The 17,207-nt window shown below is 46.8% G+C and overlaps 1 protein-coding gene and 1 non-coding gene across 9 annotated transcripts in view; both read right to left on the reverse strand.

Moving 5' to 3' along the window:
* The window catches only part of AKAP13 (A-kinase anchoring protein 13), a 394,860-nt gene that overhangs the window by 291,514 nt on the left and 86,139 nt on the right, over positions 1 to 17,207 (reverse strand). The window lies entirely within an intron of this gene.
* Positions 214 to 351, reverse strand: LOC114812666. The gene has a single exon (XR_003760317.1). It is a non-coding gene; the product is annotated as a small nucleolar RNA SNORA7 (small nucleolar RNA).

A 17,207-nucleotide genomic window follows, 5' to 3' on the forward strand; every position in this document is an offset into this window, starting at 1 on the left:
GTCGAGCAGTTTCCGACCCACAGCGACACCACGGACACATCTCCCCCCAGAACGCCCCGCTCTCCTTCTGCAATCGCTCTGGTAGTGGATCCATAGAGTTTTCTTGGTAAAAATATGGAAGTGGTTAACCCTTGCCACCTTCCGCGCAGTCAACTCGAGTCTCCGCCCTCAACTCTCTCCCGTGCCGCTGCTGCCCAGCACGGGTGAGTTTTGGCTTGTAGCAGATTGCCTTCCACTCGCTAGCCACTGCCCAAGCTAGGAATGGAATGGGTAGGCCTCAGTTTGAGTCTCCCTTCCATAGCTGAGACTGGTAGAGTACTGGAAACTCTCCAGGTGAGACCCTGAGAGGGGACAGCTCTGAAATCTCTTCTATCAGGCCCTCAATAAATTGTATGTATTAAATCTGGTATTAAGCACTTTGGGGGACTTCAGGAGAGCTAGTAGACAATTCCTACGCTCTAAACTGTAAACTTCCCTCTAGCCTGTAAGCTTGTTCTGGGCAGGGAACGTTTCTCAAATCTGTTACATTGTAATAATAATAATGATGATGGTATTTGTTAAGCACTTACTACGTACCAAGCACTGTTGTCCCACGTGGGGCTCACTGTCTTAATCCCCATTTTACAGATGAGGTAACTGAAGCAAAGAGAAGTTAAGGGACTTGCCGAAGGTCACAGGGCAGACAAATAGCGGCATCAGAACCCACGTCCTGCGACTCCCAGCCCTGTGCTCTTTCCACTAAGCCACACTGCTTCTCACTGATGATAATGACGACGACAATCTGGAAGAGTAAGTAATCGAGGAGTGCTTCCTGGAGGTGATGCAGTTTCAGAAAGGTTTGGACGACAGGGAGAGCTATGGTCAGGCAGATTTAAAAGAGGGGATTCTAGGCGGGGGAGACGAGAATGAGGCCCAGTGAATAGGTTGAGAGGATGAAAGAGCGTGAGCTGGGGTGTAGTGCGAGATGAGGGAGGGTAACTAGGAGGGAGAGATCTGACTCAGTGCAATTAAACCAATGGTCAGGAGTTTCTGCTTCGACGCAGAGAAGAATGCGTAACCACTCGAGATATTTAATGAAAGGGGAGAAGTGACTAGATTTAGAAAAATAACGCAGGCAGCCGAGTGCGAGTGGACTGGGGAGGAGAGAGACCGGAGACAGAGAGACCACTGAGGAGAATGTAATAACAATAATGACTGTGGTATCTGTTAAGTGCTTACTGTGCGCCAGGCAACGTATTAAATACTGGGATGGATACAAGCCAATCGGGTTGGACACAGTCCCTGTCCCACATGGTGCTCACAGTCTCAATCCCCATTTTACAGGCGAGGTAACTGAGAAACAGAGAAATGAAGTGACTTGGCCAAGGTGTCACAGCAGACAAGTGGAAGAGCCGGGATTAGAACCCACGACCTTCTGACTTCCAGGCCCGGGCTGTATCCACTATGCCATGCTACTTTCCCACATAGCAGTAAAGACACGATAAGACAGGTACCTGGACCAGTGCCTGGTGGCCATTGGGATGGAGGGGAAGGGTGGATCCTGGAATATGTAATGGAGAGAAAATGGCAAGATTTAACAACCAGGTGAATAAGGGAGTTGACCAAAAGGGAGCGGTCAAGGATAACGCTGAGGTGGCAGGCTTCAGAGACAGGGAGGATGATGGTGTCATTAACTGGGAAGGGAAAGTTAGGTGAAGGAGAGGATTTGGGAGGGATAATGTGAAGTTCTGTCTTAGATTTATAGAATTTAAGGAACCGAGACATCCATGTGCAGGTGTCCTGGAGGCAAGAGGAAGTGTGACACTACAGAGGAGCGGAGAGATTGGGGCTAGTGAGGCGGGGGATTTGGGAGTCAAACACACAATGGTCCCTTCTAGACCGTAAAGTTGTTGTGCGCAGGAAGTGTATCTGCTAACTCTGTTATACTGTACTCTCCCAAAAGCTCAGTACAGCGCTCTGCAAAATAAGCGTTCAATAAATACCACTGATGGATTGCTGCTGACCCCTCGCCCACATCCTGCAACTCTCTCCCTCTTCATCTGACAGACTTTCACTCTCCCCACATTTCAAGCCTTAAGAAAATCACATCTCCATCAAGAGGCCCTCCCTGATTAAGCCCTCTTTTCCCCTACTCCTTTGCCCTTCTGCCTCACCTTCTGCTCCCAGTTCTGTGCCCACTAAACACTTGATTTTCACCCATTTTCAGCAAGCATTTATATACACATAGTTCGCTTTAATGTCTGTCTCTCGCTCTGTATTGAAAGTTCCTTATTTTTTGATATTTGTTAAGCATTTACTATGTGCCAGGCACTGTACTAAGCACTGCAGGAGATACAAGCTAATTGGGTTGGACACAGTTCCCTGTCCCACATAGCGCTCAACCTCTTAATTCCCATTTTACAGATGAGGAAACTGAGGCACAGAGAAGTGAAGCGACTTGCCCAAGGTCATACAGCAGACAAGAGGTGGAGCTGGAATTAGAACTCAGGTCCATCTGACTTCCAGGCCTGAGCTTTATCCACTAGGCCACAGAGCAGGGAAACCGTCTACCAAATCTGCTGTACTGTACTCTCCCAAGCACTTAGCAAAGTGCTCTGCACATAGTAAGAGCTTAATACTACTGACTGACACATAGTAAACATTTAACAAATGCCATTATTTTAGGAGTAGCAGTAATAGCAGCAGTAGTAATCCCCTAAGGATCTTTCCCATTTGCTAGTGAAAATTCACCGTGGTGATGTAGTTGAAATGCCCAAAAAGGTGAAGTGCTTGTTCTTTAATGCTATTTATTAAGTGCTTGCTATGTGCTAAGCACACGTTAAGTCCTACAATTGATACAAGGTGATCAGACGAAGCAGAAGCAGCATGGCGTAGTGGAAAGAGCACAGGCTTGGGAGTCAGAAGGTCACTGGTTCTAATCCCAGCTCTGCGATTTGCCTGCTGTGTGACCTTGAGTGAGTCACGTCACTTCTCTGCGCCTCAGTTACCTCATCTGTAAAATGGGGATTGAGACTGTGAGCCCCATGTGGGACAGGGACTGTGTCCAACCGGATTAGCTTGTATCTACCCCACTGCTCAGTGAAGTACAGTTGGCACATAGTAAGCACTTAACAAACACCACAGTTATTAGATCGGATACAGTTCCTGTCCCACATGAAGCTCAAAATCTAAGACTTTAAAAATATACAATTATATCCCCATTTTACAGATGTGAAACTGAGGCACAAAAAGATGAAGTGTCTTGGCCTATGTCACACAGATCTGGGATTAGAACTCGGGTCTCCATCCATCAGGGGTATTTACCGAGTGCATACTATGTGTAGAGCACTGTCCTAAGCACTTGAGAGAGTACAAGAGAGTAGGTAGCCACGATTCCTTCCCTCAAAGACCTCAAATTCAAGACATTCTCTCTAGCATGGAGCAAATGAGCAAGGAATACACCTAGGATTCTTTCTGTATTTCAGTAGACCTGTCATTGGTTTGAAGACCTCAGAAGTGCCATTCAATTTCCATTCTCTATTTTTCCAGGGGTAGGATTGGACTCCTTTTATCTCGAGGTATGGATGTGGTTTCGCAGAGAAGAATTCTGACTCTCGTCAGGGAGATGATGCTATCGTCCGGCTGCCTGGAACTAACGTCATCCTAAGATGCTCTTAATGCAAACATCATACTCAGAGATAGCTTATCTCTTCCCGAAAGTTCGCTGTGGGCAGGAAACATGTCTACCAACGCTGCCTAGCAGCATACTCTTCCAAGTGATTTGTACAGTGCTCCGCACATGCTAAGCGCTCAATAAATGCCACTGATTATGAAATGAGTGCCGCTGGCGAATTTTCGGAGCGATATTCTCAGGCTCTGATGACAGCCTGCACCTGTTAGCCCTGCCAGCTGTCTGCAAACGTATGCCCCCGAGCAGAGGGGCCTGGGTGTGAAAGTGTGAATAACTCGGTGCAAGATCATCACCGATATTATAAAAATCGTTCAAACACGTGAACTGCTGGGGATAGGACATACTTTCCCCTCTTAGCCACTGGGGTCTGAGCAACGCTCATCCAGTGCGGCAAGCGGCCGAGTACAGTGAACTCCTGTTCTGTCTCGCTTCAGAAGGTGAAAGTGTTTGAGGGATCATTGACACGATGCTCATAATCACAGTGAGCAGCGGCAACTGCAAACTGAAGGAAACCCTATATCACTAGATACAGATTTTCAAAATCATTATGCTATCCCCTCAGTAAAGCTCTGAGACCCTTTCTCATTCTCCGCAGAAAGTGTCAGTCAAGCCAATATGCAAGTCCACAGGGTACGGTGTGAGGTATTCAATTACTCCAATTGGGTGTCTGTCTTCTCTGTTAGAGGGTAAGCTCCTTATGGGCAGGGGGCATGTGTTGTTTTTGGTTGTACCCTCCTAAACACTGCAGGTGGTAGGTTCCAAATAAATTATTACTGTTCCTATTATTGTTGTAGTATTTGTTAAGCATTCACTATGTGTCTCTCCCTCTCCAAACTGTAAGCTTCTTGTGGGCAGGGAACATGTCCCGAGAAGCGACACGACTTAGTGGAAAGAGCACGGGCTTGAGAGTCAGAGGTCGTGGGTTCTAATCCCTGCTCTGCCACTTCTCAGCTGTGTGACTCTGGGCAAGTCACTTAAATTCTCTGTGCCTCAGTTACCTCATCTGTAAAATGGGAATTAAGACTGTGGGCCCCATGTGGAACAACTGATTACCTTGTATCTACCCCAGCTCTTAGAACAGTGCTTGGCACGTAGTAAGCGCTTAACAAATACCATAATTATTATTATTATTATGTCTACCAATTCTGTTGTGTTGTACTCTCCCAATTGCTTAGTACAGTGCTCATTGGCTATGGTTGATCAATCGAATGATTGTCAAATGCTGTTCTAAGCAGTGGGGAAGATACATGTTAATCAGGTCAGACACAGTCCTTGTCCTATATGGGCTTCCCAGTCTAAGCAGGAGGGGAGAACAGGTAATAATAATAATAATGTTGGTATTTGTTAAGCGCTTACTATGTGCAGAGCACTGTTCTAAGCGCTGGGGTAGATATAGGGTAATCAGGTTGTCCCACGTGAGGCTTACAGTTAATCCCCATTTTACAGATGAGGTAACTGAGGCACAGAGAAGTTAAGTGACTTGCCCACAGTCACACAGCTGACAAGTGACAGAGCCGGGAGTCGAACCCATGACCTCTGACTCTGAAGCCCAGGCTCTTTCCACTGAACAGATGAAGAAACTGAGGCACAGAGATGTTAAGAGACTTGCCCATGGTCGCACAACAAGAAATTGGCAGAGTCGGGTTTAGAGCCCAGGTCCTCTGACTCCCAAGCCCATGCACTTTTCACTAGGCCACGTTGCTTCTCCATAAATTCAACCGCTGCCCTTTCCATCAACGCTTCTGCTACGGCAGCTCTCGGGGCTGACTGGAGCCCAGATGCTGCGGGGTGAGTGGTTTAGGTACGTTCTCAGGAGCCCCATTTTCCTTGGAGAGGCAGAATGGGTTAGCATACACACCCTGCCTGCTGGGATTTGAGGAAGAAAGGCTGAAATTGAAAAAAGTACCCATCCCAAAGCAAATGTGGAATATAGGAAGCAGCATGGATTAAGCAATCAAGCATGGGCCTGGGAGTCAGAGGACCTGGGTTCTAATACCAGCCTGCAACTTCATTCATTCGATCATATTTATTGAGCACTTACTGTGTACAGAGCACTATACTAAGCTCTTGAAAAGCACAGTTCAGAAACGGAGAGACAATCCCTGCCCGCAACGGGCTCACAGTCTAGAAGGGGGGAGACAGACATCAAAACAAGTAAACAGGCATCAATATATATAAATTGAATTATAGATATATATACACGCATCAGAACAAGTAAATAGGCATTAAATTAAATAATTAGAATTACAGATATGTACCTATATACACAAGTGTTGTGGGGGTGCGGGAGGAGAGAGAGCAAAGGGGACGAGTTGGAGCGATGGGGAGGGGAAGCGGAGCTGAGGGAAAGGGGGGCTTAGTCTGGGAAGGCCTCCTGGAGGAGGTGAGCCTTCAGTAGGGTGGTCTGCTCGTCTGCTGTGCGGCTTTGGGAAAATCATTTCATTTCTCGGTGCCTCACTTACCTCACCTGAAAAATGGGGATCAAGACTATGACCCCCATGTGAGCAACTGTCCAAGCTGATTAGCCTGATTCTACCTCAGCGCTTAGTGCAGTGCCTGACACATAGCGAGCACTTAACAAATACCATAAAAAAATAGAATAATAATGATGGCATTTGTTAAGCGCTTGCTATGTGCCAAGCACTGTTCTAAGTGCTGGGTGTGGGGGCTAAAAGGTAATCAGGTTGTCCCACCTGGGGCTCACAGTCTTGATCCCCATTTTACAGATGAGGTAACTGAGGCACAGAGAAGCGAAGTGACTGGCCCAAAGTCACACGGCTGACAAGTGGCAGTGGCAGGATTAGAACCCACGACCACTGACTCCCAAGCCCGTGCTCTTTCCACTACCTCACGCTGCTTCTCTGAAACCAAGTTCCTTGTGGGGTTCCTTAGGATGAAGAAGTTAAAGACAGGATGGGGGGGAGAATGTTTCGGGTGCTATGAAGTTCCAGACGTAAAACAGGAAAATTCTAAATATGCAGCCAAGAGGCACAGAAGTCAAAGGGTAAAAAAGGGTAAGAGTTCATACACATATCTACCATTAAAAGCAATTTGGGGCTGATAAAATCCACCCTGTTCTTTCTCACTGTGATCGGTATTTACATGGAAGTTGCAAATGCCCCATTCCATCACCCCGAAAGCATTTACCGAGAAAAACCCTGAGGTAGAAGCTTCCTTTTCCAAATCCAGGACCAGGATCAACATTTAATCGACTCAGAGAGATCTGAAAAAAGTTTACTCTGGCGATCGACGTCTCCATGCTTTCCACTCTTACGTATCACGGGAGGAAAATCAGAAAACCTCGTGAGCCTGTGTCAGGGCAGGTGAAGCGTGTGCACGGTAACACGCTCTCATCCATGTCTTGGGCCAGGATGTCTGTTGTGGGAGCCTGTTCTTGTGACTCTGCCTTCTGCTGGGCTCCTAGCAGAGCTCAACGAGAAGAGGAGCACCAGCACATGCATGGAATCGGCCAATGGTATTTACCGAGCGCTTACTGCGTGGAGAGCACTGTACTAAGCGCTTGGGAGAGTAAAATCCAATAGAGGCGGTAAACACGCTCCCCACCCACAACGAGCTTACAGTCCAGAGATACGGAGACACTGCCATCGCCCTGACACATCCACCCGCCCTCCCTGCCGAATGCCGGTTTGGGTGTCAGCCCTGACTCCTCTCCCTCTCCCCCTGCTGCATTTTCTACCTGCCCAAGCACCACGCTCTAACCCCAGGTGAGGCGCGTGTTGACATCAGATTTTACGCTTTTGTCAAATCTCCTTTAAGTTCATAGGGAGGCATGTGCGAGGGTGTTAGTTTGGCCTCCCTCACCAAATTGCAGGCTTCCCCAAGACCTGTGGTCGCTTCGATTCTCCTAAGGTCAATCAATCATATTTATTGAGTACTTACTGGGTGCAGAGCACGGTACTAAGTGCTTGGGAGAACACAATATAACAATAAACAGACACATTCCCTGACCACAAAGAGCTTCCAGTCTAGAAGGTGAGACAGACATGACTACAAATAAATTATGGCTAAATAAATTAGTGCTGTGGGGCTGAGAGTTGGGGGTGTGATGGGAACAAATAGGGGTAACGCAGAAGGGAGTGGGAAAAGAGGAAATTAGGGTTTAGTTAGGGAATGCCTCTTGGAAGAGATGTGCCTTCAATAAGACTTCGAAGGTGGGGAGAGTAAGTGTCTGTTGGATACGAAGAGGGAGGGTGTTGCAGGCCAGAGGCAGGATGTGGGTCCGGGGTTGGCGGTGAGATAGATGAGATCTATGTACAGCTAATAGGTTGGCATTACAGGACCGAAGTATGCGAGCTGAGTTCCAACAGGAAAATAGGTGAGGGAGGAGGAGCAAGGTGATTGAGTGTTTTAACTCCTACCTCATCTCACTGCTCTCCTATTACACCCAGCCTTCTCACTTCCTACACAGTGGGTGTTCTGCTGAATGGATTTTTTTCATAAAATTCAATATGGTTTATGGGGACTGGTGGAGTTTGCATGAGTTGAGGCCAACACTAGGCTGAAAAAAAGATCCTCAAGTCGCATATCTACACGGGACAATCAGAATCAGCCTCATTTTCAACCAAATAAAGCAGCAGTGAGCACGTAGTTGTTTTTTCTGCAGTTTTCTTGGATTGGCTGGAAGCCGTTGTGAGCATGTGCAGATACGGATCTTTGGCCGCCTAAGTGATCATAACTGTGGTATGTGTTAAGTGCTTATTTGCCAAACACCATCCTAAATGCTGGGGTAGATGCAGTTCAAGCGTATCACACACAATCCCTGTCCCACAAGAGGCCACAGTTTAAAGGGGAGAAAGAACAGTTTTTTAATCCTCATTTAATAGATGAGCAAACTGAGGCACAGACACGTAAAGTGACTTGCCCATGGTCAAAGAGCAGACAAGTGGTACGGTTGAGATTAGAACCCAGGTCTCCCGATTCTTGGGCACTGTCCACTAGGGTTGTTTTTCTGAACTTCCAGATTGGCTGGACAGTTGCATGACTGTCAGCTGCTAACCAGGAGCACATCGCCACCATCCCGCCTACCTCCTGGGCTCTGCCACAAGATTCCCCCTGTCTCCTCCTCCCCAAGCACCAGCAAGGTCGGGGAACAAGGCTGGGGATCAGTCAATCATACAGGCACGTTGGCTAATTCTACTGTATTGTACTCTTCCAAGAGTTCAGTACAGTGCTCTGAACAGAGTAAACACTCAATAAATCCATTAATCGACTCACTGATTATTTCCTAGGGTCCAGAAATGGTTAGAAAGGTCCCTTGGAAGTATTAATCCAACTTATTTCTTACAAAACAGAACAAAAAAATTCTCAAAATGTGCACCTTCTCCTGGCATACATAGAGAAGTAGCTGAAGGTCATAGGTTCTAATCCAGGCTCTGCCACATGTCCACTGCGTGACCTTAGGCAAGTCATTTAACTTCTGGGTGGCTAAATTCCCTCTTCTGTAAAATGGGGATTAAGAGTGTGAGCCCCATGTGGGACAGGGACTACGTCCAACCTGATTAACTTGTATCTACCCCAGTGTTTAGAACAACGTTTGACACATAGGAAGCGCTTAACAAGTACCATCATTATTACAGACATCAAAAGTTCTGAATCTTCCAAAGGTTACCTGGCAGTAATGACTATAGTGACTTTGGTATTTGTTTTTTTAATGATTTGTTAAGTGCTTACTATGTGCCAAGCACTGTACTAAGCAGTGAAACAGATACAATTTAGGGGGAAAGCACTGGTTCTCCGTACTGAGAACTCAATGGGAAGGCCCTTCCTACATGGAGCAAAACCCAACAAAATCAACTCCAGAGAAACGTGTTTTTATGAGCTCCCTAACGTTAGAAATGGGTGACAGCCTTGCTATTTTATTGAACAGAAAAGGAAAAATAAACGCAGTTGATGCTCAGTTTGGACTGCTGCTGATGAAGAGTGAGTAAATATTCGACATAATGGACTGCTGCGAGGAGAGGATATTTCCAAAAGCTCTATGATTACCTGGGATGACGAGTGGGCGTTTTGATGGGCAACTGCACTGAGGAAAGAGGAGTAGGATGTCTCCATGGAAACCAATCCAACTACTGGTTAAAATGCCCTTCGTGCCTAACCCACCGCATCCCTCTAATTAATTAATTACGGTATTTGTTAAGTGTTTACTGTGTGCCAGGCACTGTTCTAAGCGCTGGGGTAGATACAAGGTAAGACAAGGGCTAAGGGCTGCACCATCTCTTACTCTGCCAGCTATGGAGCAGCAACAGGGTGTGATGTCAATCAATCAATCATATTTACTGAGGGTTAACTATGTGCAGAACACTGTACTCAGCGCTTGGGAGAGTAAAATAAAAAATAGAACAGAAACACCTGTCTGCCAAATCAGATGACCGCCATATTTAAGAAGTCCTAACCAGGGATACAGGTGTGGCTGACGATACTGACAAATGACCGATAATCCTGTCCCCATTGTGCCTGCATTAAGATAATCCTTCCCAGTGCTGACGTGTTTGTTGCTTGTTCCGGGTGTCTAATCTGCTCCTTTGCGTCCGGATCTTCCTGAAGCCCTTGCTGGAGGACAGCAACCTACCGAAGCATCCACAAACCGAGTTCGTCTAAGTCACGCAGCATGGCGTAGTGGACAGAGCACGGACCTAGGAGTCAGAAGGTCACGGGTTCTAATCCCAACTCTGTCACTTGTCTGCTGTGTGACCTTGGGCAAGTTACATCATTTCTCTGGGCCACAGATACCTCATCTGTAAAATGGGGATGAGACTGTGAGCCCTACGTGGGACAGGGAGTGTGTCCAGCTCGTTTTGCTTGTATCCATCCCAGTGCTTAGAACAGTGCCCGGCACATGGTAAGGACTTAACAAATACCACAATTACTATTATTATTATTGTGTCTCCTGCTACCTGCTGCTGTCTCGCAGTATTTGAGGCTGTTCCATGGCAACTTTAAAACATTAAAACTAAAAACTTAAAAACTCTCCCTCACTGTGTGGGTGCCGTACCTATGACTGTACAATCTGTCAATCAGTTGTCTTCACTGAGTGTTTACTGAGTATTGGTGGACTAAGCACTTGGGAGAGTACAGTATAACAGAGTTGGTAGACACTTTCCCCGTCCACAAGGAGCTTACAGTCTGGAGGAGGCAGACATTAAAATAAAATGTGGATATGTGCAGCTATCTGAGGCCCCTGCTCTATTTTCCTCACACGCCCAGATTCCCTAGGGACCAAAGCCAGTGTGAGTGAGTCTCAACCCCACTAACTCAGCATCATTTGGAACCAAGTGGAAATCAGGCATGCCCGATCGCTCCAAACCCTCCTTTTCCCTCCCTTCACCTCTCTACATTCCCACCACTCTGGTTCTTTAAAACTCCTCTAACGCCAACCTACTCGTTGAATCTCCAAGTTGCCCAGGTCCTCCTTCTGGCCTGGAATTCCCTCCCACTTCATCCCAACAGACCACCACTGTCCCTACCTTCAAAGTCTTGTTAAAATCACATCTTCTCTAAGGAGCCTTCCCTAAACCTTCATTTCCCCTACTCCCTCTCCCTTCTGCGTCACCTTCACACTTGGATGATTCTCTTGATTCATCCCACCCTCAGCCGCACAGCATACATACATATTCATAATCTTTCTTCCGTTCTAGACTGTAAACCTCTTGAGGGGAGGGATCATGTCTAACAACTCTTCCTAGCACTTAGTACAGTGCTCTGCACACAGCAGGTGCTCAATAAATACCACTAGCTGACTGACCTCTCCCATAATAGGTTGAGGAAGTAGATCCGGGGCTTGAAATCTCTCTTTATCTCTGATTAGCACATCACAGTTGTGTTCTGAAACAGAGCACCCCATCTTTGGTAAACTGAGTGCTGACAGCCGCTCTGGTCGGACCACTGTTTGACTGAGCGGTATTCAACTACTGGCTGAAACTATGTCACACCGTACTCAAATCCCCCTGGGCTAAATTGAGGATCACTTGACTTCCCTATCTCTCCTGGCACAAGTTCTACAGCCTCATGACCATAACTCCGTATCGTGCCAAGCTAGAAAAAAACAGAACAGAACCTGCCCTTCCCACCCCCCTCTCTAAACACATCACCGTTTTCTTTAAAGATCAAAGGAAAGATAGGAATTCTCTCGGGTAGGCTTTTGGAGAAACGGAGCCTGATTTGGAAACCAGCCGTTTTCTGTTGGAGGTGAGGAAACTCAGGCACAAGAGGGACTTAAAACCACGGTTGATGCCTTTTCTGAATGCTTTTCAATATTTTATGGAATTTTGTGGAATTTGTTGGTGCTCATTAGGTGCCATGCACTGTTCTGAACACTGGGGCAGATACATTTCCACCCCTGCTCCACATGGAGCTCACAATTTAAATAGGAGGAAGAACAGGTATTTTATCCCCGTTTATAGAAAACTGAGGCACAGAGAGTTTATGTGACTTCCCCACGGTCACTGAGCAGTCAGTGGCAGAGCCAGGATTAGAACCCAGGCCTCTTGCCTCCCAGGCCTGTGCTTTTTCCACTAGGTCACAGTGCTGATTTAAGACTATGAGCCTTAGGCGAGACAAGGACTGTGTCCAACCTGATTTGCTTGTATCCATTCCAGCACTTAGTACAGTGTACAGCAGAGAGTAAGAGCTTAACAAATACCCTTATTATTATTCTCCAGTTCCTCACTGGAGTTGAATTTGTTATGGATTTCTGGGGACTGGCCCTCTAGTCGGGATGTGATACATTTAAACAGCACATCCCCAGAGAAATATAAAATCCTTTCGGTCTCTGGCCATCTCTCCCCCAGACTCCTCAATCACCTCAAACCTCCTCCTTTCTCGGCTTCAAAGCTCCGGTAAAAAAGCCACCTCCTCCAGGGAGTCTTTGAAAAAAAAAATGGTACTTGTTAAGCACTTACTATGTGTCAGGCACTACACTAAGCACTGTGGAGTAGATACAAGATATGGTTGGACACAGTCCATGTCCCACATGGGGCTCACAGCCTTAATCCCCATTTTACAGATGAGGCACAGAGAAGTTACGTGACTTGCTCAAGGTCACGCAGCAGACAAGTGGCAGGGTCTTCATGTACCTCCATCCCATCAGCCAATCTTGGCTCTCATGAGTTTCTGTTCATTTACCGGCAACATCAGTTGTTTTTAGCCCCTTGTCTTTAAGACTTACTCTTAGCTTGTCGTAGGCAGGGATTGTCACTCTTTATTGCTGTATTGGACTTTCCCAAGCCGCTTAGTACAATGCTCTGAATACAGTAAGTGCTAAATAAATTGGATTGATTGATTGATTCTTCCAACGAACTGTTTGTGACTTGCATTTCCCTCTCACCACCATTACACTGTCAAGTCCCCGGACAGTGGGAACGTCTCCTGTTTTATGGTTCCGAGAGATTGGTAGTGACAGCGCTCAATTCAGGCCACTGCCCAGAGGAGCAGTGTGGCCTAGATGATGACAGACCAGAGGCCTAGAAATCAGAGGACCTGGGTTCTAATCCCCGCTCCACCGATCGTCTACTGTGTGACCTTGGGCAAATCACTTCACTTCTCCGTGTCTCAATTACCTCATCTGAACACGGGGATTGAGACCGTGAGCCTCATGTGGGATATGGATTGTGTCCAAACCAATTATGCGGTACCTACCCCAATACAGGGCTTGACACAACAAATACCATTAGAAAAAATAAAAATAAAAAAAACTAGAAGCTCAGATCAGGGCACTGCCCTCACTAGGAGCACAGTTTAGGGCTCTGCCCTCTTTAGGAGCACAGTCAATACCATTGATGCTGTTAATCCTGACTAACCCCTTTCCCCTACTCCCTCTCCCTTCTTCATTGTCTATGCACTTGGATCTGTACTTTTACAGCACTTGACATTCACCCCACCCTCAGCACCACAGCACTTATTTACATATCCACAATTTATTTCATTCATTCAATCATATTTATTGAGCGCTTACTGCGTGCACAGCACTGTACTAAGGGCTTGGAATGTACAATTCGGTAACAGAGACGATCCCTGCCCAACAACAGGCTCACAGTCTAAAAGGGGGAGACAGACAGCAAAACTAAACAAGTAGACAGGCATCAATACCATCAAAATAGATCAATAGAATCATAGATATATACACATCATTAATAAAATAGAGTAATAAATAATATTTACAAATATACACAAGTGCTATGGGGAGAGGAGGGGGTAGAGCAGAGGGAGGGAGTAGGGGGAAAGGGGAGGAAAGGAGGGACAGAGGGAAAGGGAGGGCTCTGTCTGGGAAGGCCTCTTGGAGGAGATGAGCTCTCAGTAGGGCTTTGAAGAGGGGAAGAGAGTTAGTTTGGCGGATGTGAGGAGGGAGGGCATTCCAAGTCACCGGTAGGACGTGGGCCGGGGTCGCCGGCGGGACAGGCGAGAACGAGGCACAGTGAGGAGGTTAGCAGCAGAGGAGCGGAGTGTATGGGGTGGGCTGTAGAAGGAGAGAAGGGGGGTGAGGTAGGAGGGGGTGAGGTGATGGAGAGCTTTGAAGCCAAAAGTCAGGAGTTTTTTGCTTCATGCGAAGGTTGACGGAGGTTTTTGAGGAGGGGAGTGACATGCCCAGAGCATTTCTGTAGAAAGAGTGGTAACGGAATGGATGTGTGGGGTGAATGAGAGAGCGGAGTCAAGGATGACACCAAGGTTACGGGCCCGTGAGATGGGAAGGATCGTAGTGCCGTCCACAGTGACGGGAAAGTCAAGGAGAGGACAGGTTTGGGGAGGGGAGATGTCTCTTTTGAGGCCATAAGATTTCTGTGGACAGGGAATTTGTTTACTAATGCTCCTGTACTTACTCTCACAAGCACTTAGTACAGTCCTCTGCACATAGTTAGCTCTCAATAAATACCATTTATTAATGGATTAACGCTTCTTGCTTGTTCCTCGGTGATCTAATCTCACACCCAGCAGATGAATAACTCAGTAAAAGTGTGATCAAGCCTGCCACTCCTGGACAAGGCAGCTAACTGTTATTCTTTGCTAGGATCTTCCAAAAGATCTGAGACACAAGAGATAATCGATTCCTGTTTATCTCTAGACTCTAAGTTCCTTGTGGGCTTATCTACTATCTATCAACTCTAGCTGTACTCTCCCAAGGGCTTAGCACAACGTTCTGCACACAGTTAAGCACTCAAATACCACTGACTGATTGAGCTTGCCCTGCTATGGTATCAGGGGAAAGATGATTATTTTTTGGTGAGAGAACAGTACCGAGAGGTGACATTTCTCACAGTCTGAACCCTCGAGGGGTCACTCAGGACTTAAGCCTCACACGTTCCTTAATGTTGGTGTTTTGTTAAGCACTTACTATGTGCCAAGCACTGCACCTAGTGCTGAGGAAGGTACTCAATAATCAGTTCCTGCCCCATGAGGCTCACAGACTAAGAAGGAGAGAGAACAAGTGGATTTCCAGGCCAGTACTTGGTCCATTAAGACACGCTGCTTCTTCCTCACGCGATCTCTCCAACCAGTGAACTGCATGCAGCGGACACTATAGAGAAGCAGCGTAGCTTAGTACATAGAGCACAAGCCTGGGGATCAGAGGACCTGGGTTCTAATCATGACTCTGCCGTGTGTCTGCTGTGTAACCTTGGCCAAGTCACTTCACATCTCCGTGCCTCAGTTACCTCATCTGTAAAATGGGGACTAAGACTGGGAGCCCCAGGTGGGTCATGAACTGTGTGCAACACAATTAGCTTGCTTCTACCCCAGCGCTTAGTACAGTGCTGGACATATGGTAAGTGCCTACTATAAAAAAATATGATCACTATTAGTTTACTCATCACTCTCCCCAACCAAACCAGATCTCAGATGCTCCCACCTCCCCGGCCCCAGGGCGGACAGGTTGAACATGCCTTACAACCCTGGGTTTGCTGCCCAAAGCCAGAGACAGGATATCTTCCCCCAGGGTCCCATGCTTCTGTGCCCTCCCACCTCTTCCTGCCCAAAATAAGTACCCCCAAGAACTTGGCTTCCCTTGCAGCTGTTGGTCTAGGGCATTTCACTAGGCCCAGTGGCAAGTGTTTGGAAGCATTTCCTTTAGCTATTTAAAGAGAAGTAGCGTGGCCCAGCAAAAAGAGCACGGTGTGGGAGTCAGAGGACCTGGGTTCTAATCCCCAGTTCTGCCACTTACCCACTGTGTGAGCTGGGCAAGTCACTTAGCTTCCTGGGGATCAGTTATCTCATCTGTAAACTGGGGATTAAATCCTACTCCCTCCTACTTAGACACTGAGCCCTACGTGGGACAGGAACTGTGTCCATCCTGATTAACTTTTAACTCCTCCAGGGCTTAAAACAGTGCTCGGCACTGTTATCACATCTGTAAAATGGAGATTATTAATAATTAATAATAATAATTTTGGTATTTGTTAAGTGTTTACTATGTGCCAGGGACTGTATTAAGAACTGGGATGGATACAAGCTAATCTGGTTGGACATAGTCCCTGTCCCTCATGGGGCTCACGGTCTCAATCCCCATTTTACAGATGAAGTAACTGAGGCCCAGGGAAGTGAAGTGACTTGCCCAAGGTCACAAGTGGTAGAGCTGGGATAAGAACCCATGTCCTTATCTGACTCCCAAGCTCGTGGTCTATCCGCTATGCCATGCTGGGAGACTCTGAGCCCCATATGAGATATGGATTGTGGTCCAACCTGATTAACTTGAATCTACCCAGTGCTTAGTACAGTGCCTGGCACGTAGTAAGCACTTAAATGAGATCAGATCGTGTCTGACCTAATTAACTGTAACTTTCCCAGCACTTATAGCAGTGTTTGACACATAGTAAGTGCTTAACAAATACCATTAAAAAATATACAGGGCGGGAAGTCGAAAATTGGAGTCTATCCCCATTACCCCCCACTGACTGGGTAATATCTTTGACTCAGCCTTCAAGTAGATTTAGCACTCTCTTTACTCTCCTGCTCAGAAACACTATTACGGTTAAAAAGATGAAACCTAGTATACCCTTAGAGCATTCTGATAAGGAGATGCTTTATAAATATGAAGTGACATAGGCCACATTGCCATCTTCCTGTGTGTACTGACCCCCTTTCATGAATCCACATCTGGAAGGCACTACCGCAGGCTTGAAGGAGGTCAGTGTCAACCTCCTTCCTGCCAAATCTAACAGATTCTCCTCAAGTTCTCTGCTGCCTTTAACACTGAGTACTATCCCCTTCCCCTGGAAGTGGTCTCTCTCCGCTTGTTTTTTGCTGACACAGTTCTCTCCTGGTTCTTCTCTTACCTCTCGGGGTTGATCCTCCTCATTCTCTCACAGGCCATTCCTTTGTCTCCTAATCCCTACCTGTGGGTGACCCTCAAGGCTCAGTGCTGAATTCCCTTCCCTTCTCAATTTGTTGAGGGCTTAATGTGTGCAGAGCACTGTATTAAACACCTGGGAGAGTACTATACAACAGAAAATGCCTAGATCATTTTTCTAAAAGATTGTTTTATACAAGCCTCCCCACTCCTCAAAACCCTGCAATTCATATTTACGAATTC

Source organism: Ornithorhynchus anatinus, chromosome 5 (assembly GCF_004115215.2).
Source record: "Ornithorhynchus anatinus isolate Pmale09 chromosome 5, mOrnAna1.pri.v4, whole genome shotgun sequence".
Lineage (NCBI taxonomy): Eukaryota > Metazoa > Chordata > Mammalia > Monotremata > Ornithorhynchidae > Ornithorhynchus > Ornithorhynchus anatinus.